The 12,243-nt window shown below is 43.2% G+C and overlaps 1 protein-coding gene across 6 annotated transcripts in view; it reads left to right on the top strand.

Moving 5' to 3' along the window:
* The window catches only part of RNGTT (RNA guanylyltransferase and 5'-phosphatase), a 361,441-nt gene that overhangs the window by 216,029 nt on the left and 133,169 nt on the right, over window positions 1–12,243 (top strand). The gene's annotated exons all lie outside the window — the stretch shown is intronic.

The following is a 12,243-nucleotide window of genomic DNA, read 5'->3' as shown; positions in this document are numbered from 1 at the left end:
GCAGGGTGCACTTAGCCAGGCACATAGGATAGGGCCATGGATGGGCAGGGAGTGGCATCTGGGAGGAGGACAGATGGGTGGGGCCAAGGCCTGGATCATTGGGTGGTAACAGAACAGGATTGGGGCGCATAGCAGAGCCATGATCTTCTCCCCACACACCTGTCCATGGGACTGGTGCCGGTCGCAGGGACATGCAGGGAGTGGATCATAGCTGTGCCCCAGGCCCCAGCCCTGTGTTGTCACCACCCCGCAATCCTGGTCCTACCCACACGTCCTGTTCCTGGATGCCACTCCTCCCCTACCCATGGCCCCATCCCATCCACCTGGCTGAGTGCACCCTGCCTGCCAGGGTCCTGGCTGGTCTCCATGGAGCCTCTGCCTGCCCACTACTTCCGGCACCCCCAGCAGTCGCTTCAGGGCCTAGCCTGGACTGTATCAATTGCCTCCCCTACCCCACTACATTAGGCTACTGCTAGTCTACACACATACTTGCACACTTTTTTTTGTCTCTGAATTTTTGGAACCATTACCAGGACTTAATTAGAGGAAGATGATATGTACACCTTCACCTTTAAAGCTTGGTACAAAGAAAATATTAAGAAATAAGTAAGCAGTTCTTGCTTCACTTAGTGCCCAGTCCTGTTTTTAATGGGCCTTTTGAATATCAAGCACTTGTCTTCAACCATAGTGACACTTCAGTTAAAATATACTAGATTACATAAAAGCGTGTTTCTGATATCTCCTTGTAATCTCAGGGCATTAGATTCAATTTTGTATGTGTAAAACTGTACAGTTTCTATTACTTCGTGACTTAGTTTCCAACACTGAATAAGTGACTTATAAAATAGGAGATCTATTTTTAAAAATGTGTATCTCATAACATGAGAATTTTTCACGCTGGGTTGACTTCCTCAGGAAAATTTTAAGTGTTGCTTCTTTAAAACGTTGGTAACAGTATCTGTAAAATTAATATAGGGTTTTTATAAGTGAAAACTGACTTTATAAAATAATTAAAATAACATGGCATGTATTAGAAGCTTCTGGACCAGTAGGAAATAAATATCAGGCTCATCAAAAATGTTACCGAGTTAAATACAGGTGGATTTTTGAATTACTGTTTTTACAACAAGAAAAACAATGCAGATAGTGAGTACTCGGGCAAGAAGATGTGCCTAAAAGGGAAGAAGTAGCATACTATCCCTTCCCGCCCATTAAGGCTACTCTTAGATGATTGATTTTAAATACAGTGTAAGTTCTTATGAATGGTTAACTGAAATGGCAGTAATGTTTGTGTGTTTTCTTATGTGTTAAAATAAATCTCTTTTGAAAGCAAATAACTAGAGGTGCATAGATACATTGCTCTGATATCAGATCGGCACCAATATAAAGAAAATTAACTGCATCAGAAATAGGCCTGATGTGGCTGATAATTTGGCTGATAAATACCTGTGCATGGGCAGGCACTGCCCAGCCGGGGCAGGGTGGGGCATGCAATGGAGCTGTCGCTCATCTAGGAAGTGCAGATGGGGGTTGCTCCTGCTGCTGTGCGCACCCCAGGAGGGGGGTTGGGCATGTGCCCCCGGGGTCTGGGCATGGGGGGGGTGGGCTAGGGCTGTGCTTGGGGTGGGCAGCAGCAGCACATGGAGGGAGGGCTCTGAGGGGCTATGGCAAAATTTGGGGTGGCTGTAGCCTATGCTATACCCCTCCCTCCCAGCGCTACTGCTCCTGCCCCAAGCTCAGCCTGGGCCAGCCCCTGCTGGGAAGAACTTGGAGCCACCGCAGCCCACAGCTGCAGCTCGCCCTTCCCCATGCCACGCAGATCCTGGGGCACACACTCCCCACATACTCTCCCGGGGTGCACGCAGTGGCGGGAACCGTCCCCCCTCCCCAAACCCTGTGGACAAGCCATGCCTCTGTCCTGCACTCCGCCCCAGCTGGGCAGCACCTGCCTCAGCCCCAGCCCACTGCCTCTCTCACTGTGGGGGGTGTTGATCTGCCCCTCCCACTCCCTTTCCCTCCCTTGTCCCCTTCCATCACATCAGACTTATCAGCTGGACCCAGCTGTATTGGAAATTGGATCGGTATTGGCTGATATGCCTCTTTAAAAATTGGGTATTGATATTGGCCCCCAAAATCTCTATTGTTGCACCAGTACAAATAATATAGTTTCCCAATAGATTTATTTAAATTTTAGTGAGAAGAAAAAATAATGCCCAAATGCTATAACTCCCCATTTATTTAGTTTTTAAGTAAATGTAGGTCTTTTTAGTATACTTCCCTATATGTAGACCTTTGTGTTGGTGAAGTGAGCACAGGTCTGGAAATAGGACTAACCTCTGATCTTTGCTGTTTTTGCAGCAACTAAGTATGGAACAAGTGACTGTCTTAGCATTGTTTGTTTCTCTGAGTCAGGGTTGTAAATTTCTGAATAGTCTGTTCTATGAATTTAAAACTTCTCAGTTAATACTAGAACAAAAATCAGACTTCACTGAGAGTCTTGGTAACCTTGCAGAATGTTGTTAAAATCTTCAGTGATGTAAAAATATCTCAAAACCTCTATGGAAATAAAAGAATTTGTGTAATTCAGGTATTTTTCAAATGTAGTTTACCCTGTCTGTGCCAGAAGTTGAATCGTCTCAGAATACATTCCATTTTTCTGCAAATAAAAATTACATAAAAATATATATATGCTTCTATAATTTATGTTTTCTGATTTAACCTGTTGGAAAGTTTGTAACATCTGATGTATAAAACATTTGTAATTGCCTTTCATTTTTAAAATATTGGTTATACTTGCTCATTGCAGTTACTTATTGATCACTTTCAATATTTCTTTCGAGATTTATTGAACTTAGTTTTGTTGTAACTACTGTTAAACAACTGTTTTTTTTAAATTGACCGATGTATAGATTTCTTAAGGTGTATTGTATTTAGAATTGAGGTAATAGGACGGAAGAATTTCTTTTCAAAGAAATATGTGATTATAGGAACATCAAACAAAAAAATAAACAGGCTTGCTTAAACTGACAAAGCAGGGATTTGCTTGCTGTGGCTCCTTTCCTAATGCATTTCTAGAAGTTTTAGCATGATGGGTGATTTTATTACTTGAGAACCAATACTTCAGAGAAACTAAGTGTAACAGATTGGTTAGGACACATTGAGAATATTTCTAAGCTTATTTATTTCTTTTATTGCATTGCGGTAGCTTCCACAATGTACTGGGGTCTTTCCACAAAAGAGACAGTCCTTGCCATCTTCCAGGCTGTGGAGATAAAATAGATGGAAGGTAGAGGAAAAGATGAAAGGGAATTGGTGCAGTAGTAGGCTGACAACTTTTTAGATGAAGTAGGGCCTCACACACTATTAGATGATCATTAGATCATTAAAAAGGGGAAAAAATGGTGAAAGTAATTTGAGTCAACTGAAGATCTTGGAGACACTATTTGAGAGGATGTAACTAGTTGAAATCAACCTGATGTAGCAGTGGCAAATGGTATACGATCAAAATAGTTGAGAAGTAAGATCAGTATGTATGTATTATGGAGAAGGTAAATATACGATTTATCAGGATGGACAGAAGATTGAAGTTGGGCCAAAAAAAGTCAGGAGCAGATCAGACCTGTGGATAGAAAGCAGGATTAGAGGAGCTACTTCTCACAAACTTAATGGTTCTATAAACTTTTTTGTTCCAATTAATTAATTAATTAATCAATCAATCAATTAATTAAACACTGGCCATTATTGTGGTACATCTCTGTCTAATCATTCTCAAATAATCCTTCTCTCCTCTCCCCAGCTATACTTTTTCTGTTAATTTTGGTAAAATACTGTCTGTTAAAATGAGTAGTTTATTGAAAGCAATCGGCATCTAGTCTCACATTTGTGTATGTTTCCACTAACTGCAGAAAACACTTGTCAGAGATTGAGCTGAGCAGAGAAAAGATATTGTTTCATGAGTTATTTTGTTACTTCAGAATTTGGTTTAATTTTGAGTCAGAATCAAAATCAAAAACTGAAATTTTATGTGAAGTCTTGGGGCTCTAGACCATGGAATCCCTGCGGTTCCCTAACCCCCGAGCCATATGCCTGTCTAATTTCTGAAATTTCCTCCTTCAAACTGAACTGTGTCTGAGTCATGTCTGTAAAGTAATTGTGATATATCAGTAAATTTCATGAAAAATATTTCATAGGAAGGTTTGCAAGCAGCTTTTTCGTGTATCAGGTACAATTATGTATCTTTCTTTTAGCGTTTGTTCTGCTAGCTAACTGTAAACTCAACCTTATTCTTTCCTTGCTGTGTGAGGAACCAAACTGCTCATGCCCCTGGTACTTGTGATAGAAAAGTGGCCTCCACAGTGTACCAAATACTTTGATATATCTGAGAGAAAATGACTGCAGCCTTTCCTCCTTCCCTTCCACGTTGTTCTATACACTTCCACAAAGCATGTGAGGAGATTGTCTTCTGGAAAGTGATGGAGGCATTTGGATGTTATATAGCAGGAACATTTTGCAAGTGCTTTGGTGTGATGTGTGCATCAGTGATTCTTGATAAACTCTTTCCTATATCTGTCATCCTCTGAAAGTTGCACTGAGGCAGAAAATCTACAGTGACATTTTCTTATCCCTTTATTTCTTGTTCCTTTTGTGTGCCCCCCCGCCCCATTTTTCTTTTTTTCTTTCCGTCTCTGCCCATCTCGTCTGCTCTGCTGTCATTCCTTTTAGTTTCCCTTCCCTTTCCTGTCACTCCTTCCTAATTCTGCCTCCTTTTCCCTTGCTTTTTTATCACATTGAAGCACCACTGTTGTTCCTCTTACACTGCTGGGTCAGCTGTATTCCCTCTGATCAGCTTTCTGATCCCTCTGCATATAACAGGTTGGCAGAACAGGGACTGAAGCTAAGTGCTAATTAGACGGAGCAGAACAGACCAGTAGGAAGCTTTGTGGACAGGTATGTCACCCATTGTTTGTGGCTTAGATCCGGAATGAAATTGCCCTGTATGTTGCAGCATAATATATTGTTCACTGATTCTTAACATTCATATAATTTTAGAATGTTTGGAATATTTTTTCTGTAAGGTGACCAGATAATTTGGAAATAATTTTGCAAGCTCAGTACAGACCATTTGCCATTTGTCAGACGTTGTTTTTACTTGTTTAGTCAAAATGAAACCTGGAAAATGGCTGCTTATCTTTAGATGGCAGAATCAGCTCTCTGACCTGTGGCCGCTCATCAGTGAAATTACTTTTGCTATCTACCATGTAAATCATAATCCTCATTGGATCTCTGTAGGCTGTTTTGAGACCACGTAATTTTCATGCTGGCAACCTCTTCATAGCTAATTTAATTTGCTCTCTAGAACTATTGTTGTGTCCTGCTTTCTAGGTGGATAGGGGAATACTTCTGTTCTAAGAGCACTGCAAAAGAAGGTTCATTGGCCACAAATGAGAGAAGCTCGTGGAACACTGGTAGACTTTCAAGGAAGCCTGCATCACACTCTGTACTTTGAAACTGCATCTGTCTCCCTCTTAAGCTCTTTGGTTCTAGTGTTTCATTCCAGTTCCATATTAACACCTTTTATATTTTTTCTTTGGATGAAGCATAACCCCATATCCCCTTAAAGAAAAAAAAAGTTTACAATCTCTGTTCTTTTAAGGTATGCACCAATTTTTTGCGCTCTAAAGTGGTTTCATAATTTGAAATAGGTTCTCAAGGTATGACTGAATTCTTATGGCCTCCTAACTCTTCTCAGTGTCCAGCAGCAACCTGAAGCCAATCGCTTGAGATGAAAGCAGAAGAATAAACAGTTTTCCATTCCCAAGTAACTTTACATGTGATTTTAATACAACTTTCCCCTCTCTAGATGGTCAGTTTCACTGAAATGCTTGATTGCCTGTTAATTATTTCCACTATTTCCATTGTAGTAGACTAGGATATCATAATTCTCCTTCAGTGTACAAGTTTGCTGAAAATTACTAAGTTTGTCACCGTGTGAAATGGTTCCAAATGTTCATATTTAGTTTCTTTAGGTACTGCTGACTTGTCTTTAACCACCTCATAAAATTGCTGATGTTGTTGTTTTAGCTTTTAATCTTTTGTGTGAGTTGGAATACATTTGGCAATAGCTTAAGTACTGCATGTGTGAAGTTGAAATATCGTTCTATATATATAAAAGCTTTAGTGTGCCTGTCTGTAATACTTTATTTGCACACTGGTTAGTTGTCTGCCAGCCAATCAGAATGCGAATAAAGCGTGCTGGACAGCTGGTGGGGGCCACTAAGTGGTGGGGGGGTGGGGGAGGAGTGGCCCTGGGCCCACTGTCATGGGGGAAGGGGGAAGTGGTCCCAGGCTTGGGCTCAATGTGGTGGCAGGGGAAGGGAGAGGAGGAGCGGGCCTGACGTGGCATTTGGCGGGGGAGGGAAGGAGCGGGTTGGCAGCAGTGGGGGAAGGGGAGGAATGGGCCGGCGGCGGGAGGGGAGGGGAGCAGCGGGCTGGTGGCGGGGAAGGGGAGGAGCACCCCGATGTGGAGGGGAGGAGCAGCCTGATGCGGCAGAGAAGGGGGTGAGTGGGGCCAGACCTTAAAGTAGTGGATATGGAGGAAGGGAAGTGGGAGGGAGTGGGACCAGATAAGGGTGGGGGGTGCTAGTTTTATGCTATAAAAGGTTTGGGGCCCTCCTTTTTTTTTATATTACAGCAGCATTTATTGGCTGTAGTCAGGACTTGACCGTCGTATTCCTACATGCTGTACAGTGCTAGAGATAGATGTTGCCCTTCAATTAAAGTCTGTCATCTAATGGGAAGCAAGAAACAATTGAATTTATGTAATTTTGTATACATTTTTATAAACATATATGCATATACTATTTTCTGATTTTTAGATTGTGCTTTTTTCAGATGTCCCTCACTCAACCTCATCCATAATATTGACTAGCTTCTTGTACACTTCACAGCAGAAATGATTTTTGAGAAAATAGTTTACCCTTCAAATCTGTATTGACCTCTGCTATTAAAACCCTTCGTGTTTCATTACTTATAGGGAACTTCTTGCTGCTGTGATTCCCTTGTATGAAGAACATTAGTGATTAAAAGTGGCCACTGTTGTCATGCCAGCATGTACCTTTCTTGCTTTTGTAGGTTGCCCTACAATAGAGAGCCTGCTGTCAGTCTCCTGAAGTGGCACTGACCTTTATAACAGCATATTGTGGCCACAAATAGCTGTTATACTCCCAACAATTCTTCTCTAAAATTACTAATTATATCTCAAATATGCAGTTCAATTTTATGGGTACTCTAAAATTTCTTTTAATAAGGCACAGTATTTCCTAGGGGATTTTTCTGTGAGTATAGAGTTCCCATCTTGGCCAAGGTAATCCCAAATTTATAGCCCTCATTAATTGTTTATTTTATACCTGTCACTTTTATTATTCAAGATAAATTTTTTTAGACATTTACTCCAATAAGTCCATAAATAAAAGTTGTTTGATTTTTCAGATGTGGTGAACTCGGCCTTAGTGAGGCCGCAGTTGGAGTACTGTGTCCAGTTTTGGGCTCCACAATTCAAAAAGGATGTGGAGAAGCTTGAGAGAGTCCAGAGAAGAGCCACGCGCATGATCAGAGGTCAGGGAAGCAGACCCTATGATGACAGGCTGAGAGCCCTGGGGCTCTTTAGCCTGAAAAAGCGCAGGCTCAGGGGTGATCTGATGGCCACCTACAAGTTTATCAGGGGTGACCACCAGCATCTGGGGGAACGTTTGTTCACCAGAGTGCCCCAAGGGATGACGAGGTCGAATGGTCACAAACTACTTCAAGATCGTTTCAGGCTGGACATAAGGAAGAACTTCTTTACTGTCCGAGCCCCCAAGGTCTGGAACAGCCTGCCACCGGAGGTGGTTCAAGCGCCTTCATTGAACACCTTCAAGATGAAACTGGATGCTTATCTTGCTGGGATCCTATGACCCCAGCTGACTTCGTGCCCTTTGGGCGGGGGGCTGGACTCGATGATCTTCCGAGGTCCCTTCCAGCCCTGATGTCTATGAAATCTATGAAACGCTTGTAACTTCTAATGGCTTATGGTGAGCACCCTTAGCATCCACTTAGTCTGAAAGTAGACTTTTATTTAGATCAGGAGTGGGCAAAATACAACCCGTGGGCCAGATCTTGCCCACCAAAGGATTTTTTCCAGCCCACAGTGGATCCCTCAGCCCCACCCAGCTCAGTCATGGAGGGTAACCTGGGCTGTGGTGCACACGAGCAGGGAGCAGCATCTGAGAATAGGATGGGCAGGTGGGGCTGGGGCTGGGAATGGAATCGCGGCATGGGGCCAGGGCCCAGGGCAGAACCACGATCTACCTGCACATTTTTGTAATGGGCACCAGTTCCATGAGCAGGGGCATATGGGGAACAGATTGCGGCTCTGCCTCAGTCCCTGGCCTTGTGCTGTCATGGCCCCATGATCCTGATCCCAACTTTGACGAACCTGAGTGTCTTCTATGATGAGATGACTGGCTCAGTGGATGCAGGGAGACCAGCAGATGTGGTATACCTCGATTTTAGCAAGGCTTTTGGTATGGTCTCCCATAACATTTTCGCAGGGAATCTAAGGAAGTATGGGTTGGATGAATGGACTGTCAGATGGATAGAGAACTGGCTGGATCATCAGGCTCAGAAGGTAGTAGCCAATGGCTCAATGTCTGGTTGGCACCTGGTATCAAGCGGTTGGTCCTGGGGCCAGTTTTGTTCAATATCTTCATCAGTGACCTGGAAGATGACATTGAGTGCACCCTCAGCAAGTTTTCAGATGACACCAAACTGCAGAGAGTAGTAGGTATGGTGGAGGGTAGTCTAGGATTCAGTGACCTCGAGAAATTGGAGGATAGGATTAAAAGAAATCTCATAAGGTTCAATAAGACAAGTGCAAAGTTCTGCACTTAGGCTGAAAGAATCCCATGCACTGGTACAGGTTGGGGGATGATTGGCTAGACTGCAGCTCTGCAGAAAAGGACCTGTGGGGTACAGTGGACAAGAAGCTGGATATGAGCCAACAGTGTTCCCTTGTTGCCAAGAAAGCTAGTGGCATACTGGGATGCATTAGTAGAAGTGTTGCCAGCAGATCAAGGGAAGTGAGGATTCCCCCCTGTTTAGCACATCTAGAGTATTGGGTTCGTTTTGGACCACCCACTACAGAAAAGATGTGCAGAAGTTGGAGAGGGTCCAGCGGAGGCCACCAAAAATGATTTGGAGATTGGGGCACATGTACTTATGAGGAGAAGCTGAGGTAACTGGGCTTATTTAGTTTAAGAAAAGACTGAGGGGGGATTTAATAGCAACCTTCAACTACCCTGAAAGGTGTTTCAAAAGAGGATGGAGCTAAACTGTTCTCGGTGGTGGCAGATAAGAGAACAAGGAGCAATGGTCTCAAGTTGCACCAAGGGCAGTTTAGGTTAGATTTTAGGAAGAACTTCCTTACTAGTAAGGTAGTAAAATAGTGGAAGAGGTTATCCAGAGAGGTTGTGGAATCTCTATCCTTGGAGGTTTTTAAGGCCCAGCTAGACAAAGCCTTGGCTGGGATGATCTAGTTGGGGGTGGCCCTTCTTTGATCAGGGGTTGGACTAGATGACCTCCTGAGGTCCCTTCCAACCCTAATTTTCTGTGATCCTGTGATTAATGTTAAAACAGGTGACTGGGTTTTTTTGTGTTATTTTTTTTTAAAGAAATTGCCAGATGTATGGATTTCTGACTCACTATTTCAATTTTAGACACGTCATTCTCTGAATTGCTCATTTAATTCAACTCCTATGTTCAAACAGTAAAGCTGAAAAGGGATGATTTGATCCCATTTCAGTAAATCATACGCACAATGATAATTTCATTCCCTGTCCAGGTAGCTTTCCTGTATCATTCAGTATCTTTCTCACTATTTTTGTGGGTAACAAAGATAAATTTGTATTCTTTCCATAAAATATAATTTAAAGTCTAAGCTTCAATCTGATAAAAAAGTTTCACCCTTCTTCTAAGTAAACATTCTTGTTTTTAATGGAGTACATACTGAGCAATTTAAGGACATTATTATTAAAAAACTTATGCCTTAGCATATACTCTTGTAGACAAAATTACATGTTCATGACTCGATTTAATACCACAAATATAGTATTAGAAGAGCAAACTATAAAATGGTTGGTCAAACATAAGAAATGATTCAGTACTGGCTGCAGGTATTCAAAATGCAAAGTTATAGTTACTTCTCAATGTTACTATGTATTTTCTTAAGTTATGTATTTTATCTATGTTGCTGAAGATTTTGCTCAGTAATACAGTGAAAAGTACATATGTGAGATGAGAAAAAAATAAGAAAAACTACATTCATTTACCCAGACTTCCAATATACAAGTGTTTGGTATCCCTTTTTCACTTGCTGAGAAGAAAATAGCAGCAAAAACAGTGATAGATCTGTAAAAATTCAGAAGTATTACTAGACTCATGGTAGGATGATTGGAGAAAGATGGAGTGATAGCCTAGTTTCCCAACAGAAGTTAGTGGAAGTTTCCCAATAGAAGTTAGTGGAATTCATGAAAGATTTCATAATTACATATGCATTCAACCAATACAAAAAAATGCATTTTTCACAGAGATTATAAAGAAAGCTGTTAAAATTAAATGCACACTTAAAATAGACATGTGATGACTGTTGCTTTCTGAGTGACTTGATCTAATTGGCAGCAAAGAAATAGAATTTAAAAAAAAAGGTTCCATGGAAAGGTTCAATAACTACTTTGAGTTCTTAAGTCACCATAACCTAAATTTTGTGTTTATAAATTAAGCCCAGTGCAAGGAAAAAAACCTTGAAATGTAATTGGGGCAACATTCATTTTATGTTGTGCTGCTTGTTTGTATCAGGCTGTGGCCTCAAACCTGGGGCCTTGTGCCTGGCATGGCCACTCATCCTGGTTTGCTGCCTCCCCAGCTGAGCATCTAGGCAGACACAGGTGGTCCATACCTTCCATTGGGGCCTAACCACCCACCCACTCCCAGCTGCCAGAGTTGCTGGCAAGCGTCAGTTGACCTTTCACCCCTTCCTATAAGAACCCCTGACCCAGAATAGAAAGCGTCCATGCAACAGTTCAACCCACGCTGTTTCGCCTTTGGCTTGTGCCTTTACTGGCTCCCTGACATGCTCTGGCTACCTGACCTGGCTCTCATATGGAGCCCGAGTTTGGCCTGACCCTTCGGCTCCTTAACTTGATTCCTGGTTTGCTGTTTTGATTACCTGACCCAGCTGGCCGCCTTGGCGCCGCACTCTGCCTGACCTTGTAGATTTCTGACTCAGCTCCTTAGACAGATCTCCTGGCTTCCCAGCTCCCCTACATACAATCTCTGCATGCTCCATTTGATCTTGATTGCTTCTCCAGACCCTGGTTGGCTCTAAGACCTGGGCACCCATGAACCAGCAGAACCAGTGTCTAGTGTTTAAAACATTGTGGCAGGGCACTGTTTGTGCATGCCACTTTAAGGGCCTGAAGCCAGCAGCTGGCAGGGACCTGATGAGGGTAGCCATTTTGGGTTCAGGGCTGCCCACATAAACAGGGCATTTTGCTGCTGGAAGGCCAGGCAACAACAACACCTGGTTGCAGGGCTGCTGGTATCACCTGGAGGTAAGGACAGGAGCTGTTGGGGATGGTTTCATAGTTTCATAGTAGCTAGGATCAGGAGGGGCCTGAACAGATTGTCTAGCCTGACCCCCCGCCACAGGCAAGAACGAATGCTGGGTTCGCAAGATCCCAGACAGGTGATCATCCAACCTCCTCTTGAATTTGCCCAAGGTAGGGGCGAGGACCACTTCCCTGGGAAGTTGGTTCCAGATTTTGGACACCCTAACTGTAAAATATTGCCTTCTGATCTCTAACCTAAACCTATTCTCCATCAGCTTATTACTATTGTTCCTCGTCACCCCAGGTGGTGCTGGGGAGAAAAGGGATCTACCTATTTGCTGTTGATCTCCCCTGATGAGTTTGTACGCAGCAACCAGGTCCCCGCTCAGCCTCCTGTTGCTGAGGCTGAACAGGTTCAGGTCCCTCAGTCTCTCCTTGTAGGGCCTGTCTAGCTGCCCTCTCACCAAGCGGGTGGCCCTCCTCTGAACTGTCTCCAGGCTGGCCACATCCCTTTTGAAGTGCGGCGCCCAGTACTGGACGCAGTACTCCAACTGCGACCTGACCAAAGTCGCATAGAGGGGGAGTATCACCTCTCTGGACC

This window comes from Alligator sinensis, unplaced genomic scaffold (assembly GCF_000455745.1).
Source record: "Alligator sinensis unplaced genomic scaffold, ASM45574v1 scaffold658_1, whole genome shotgun sequence".
In the NCBI taxonomy this organism is placed as follows: Eukaryota; Metazoa; Chordata; order Crocodylia; family Alligatoridae; genus Alligator; species Alligator sinensis.
This window is presented reverse-complemented; position numbering and strand designations above follow the sequence as displayed.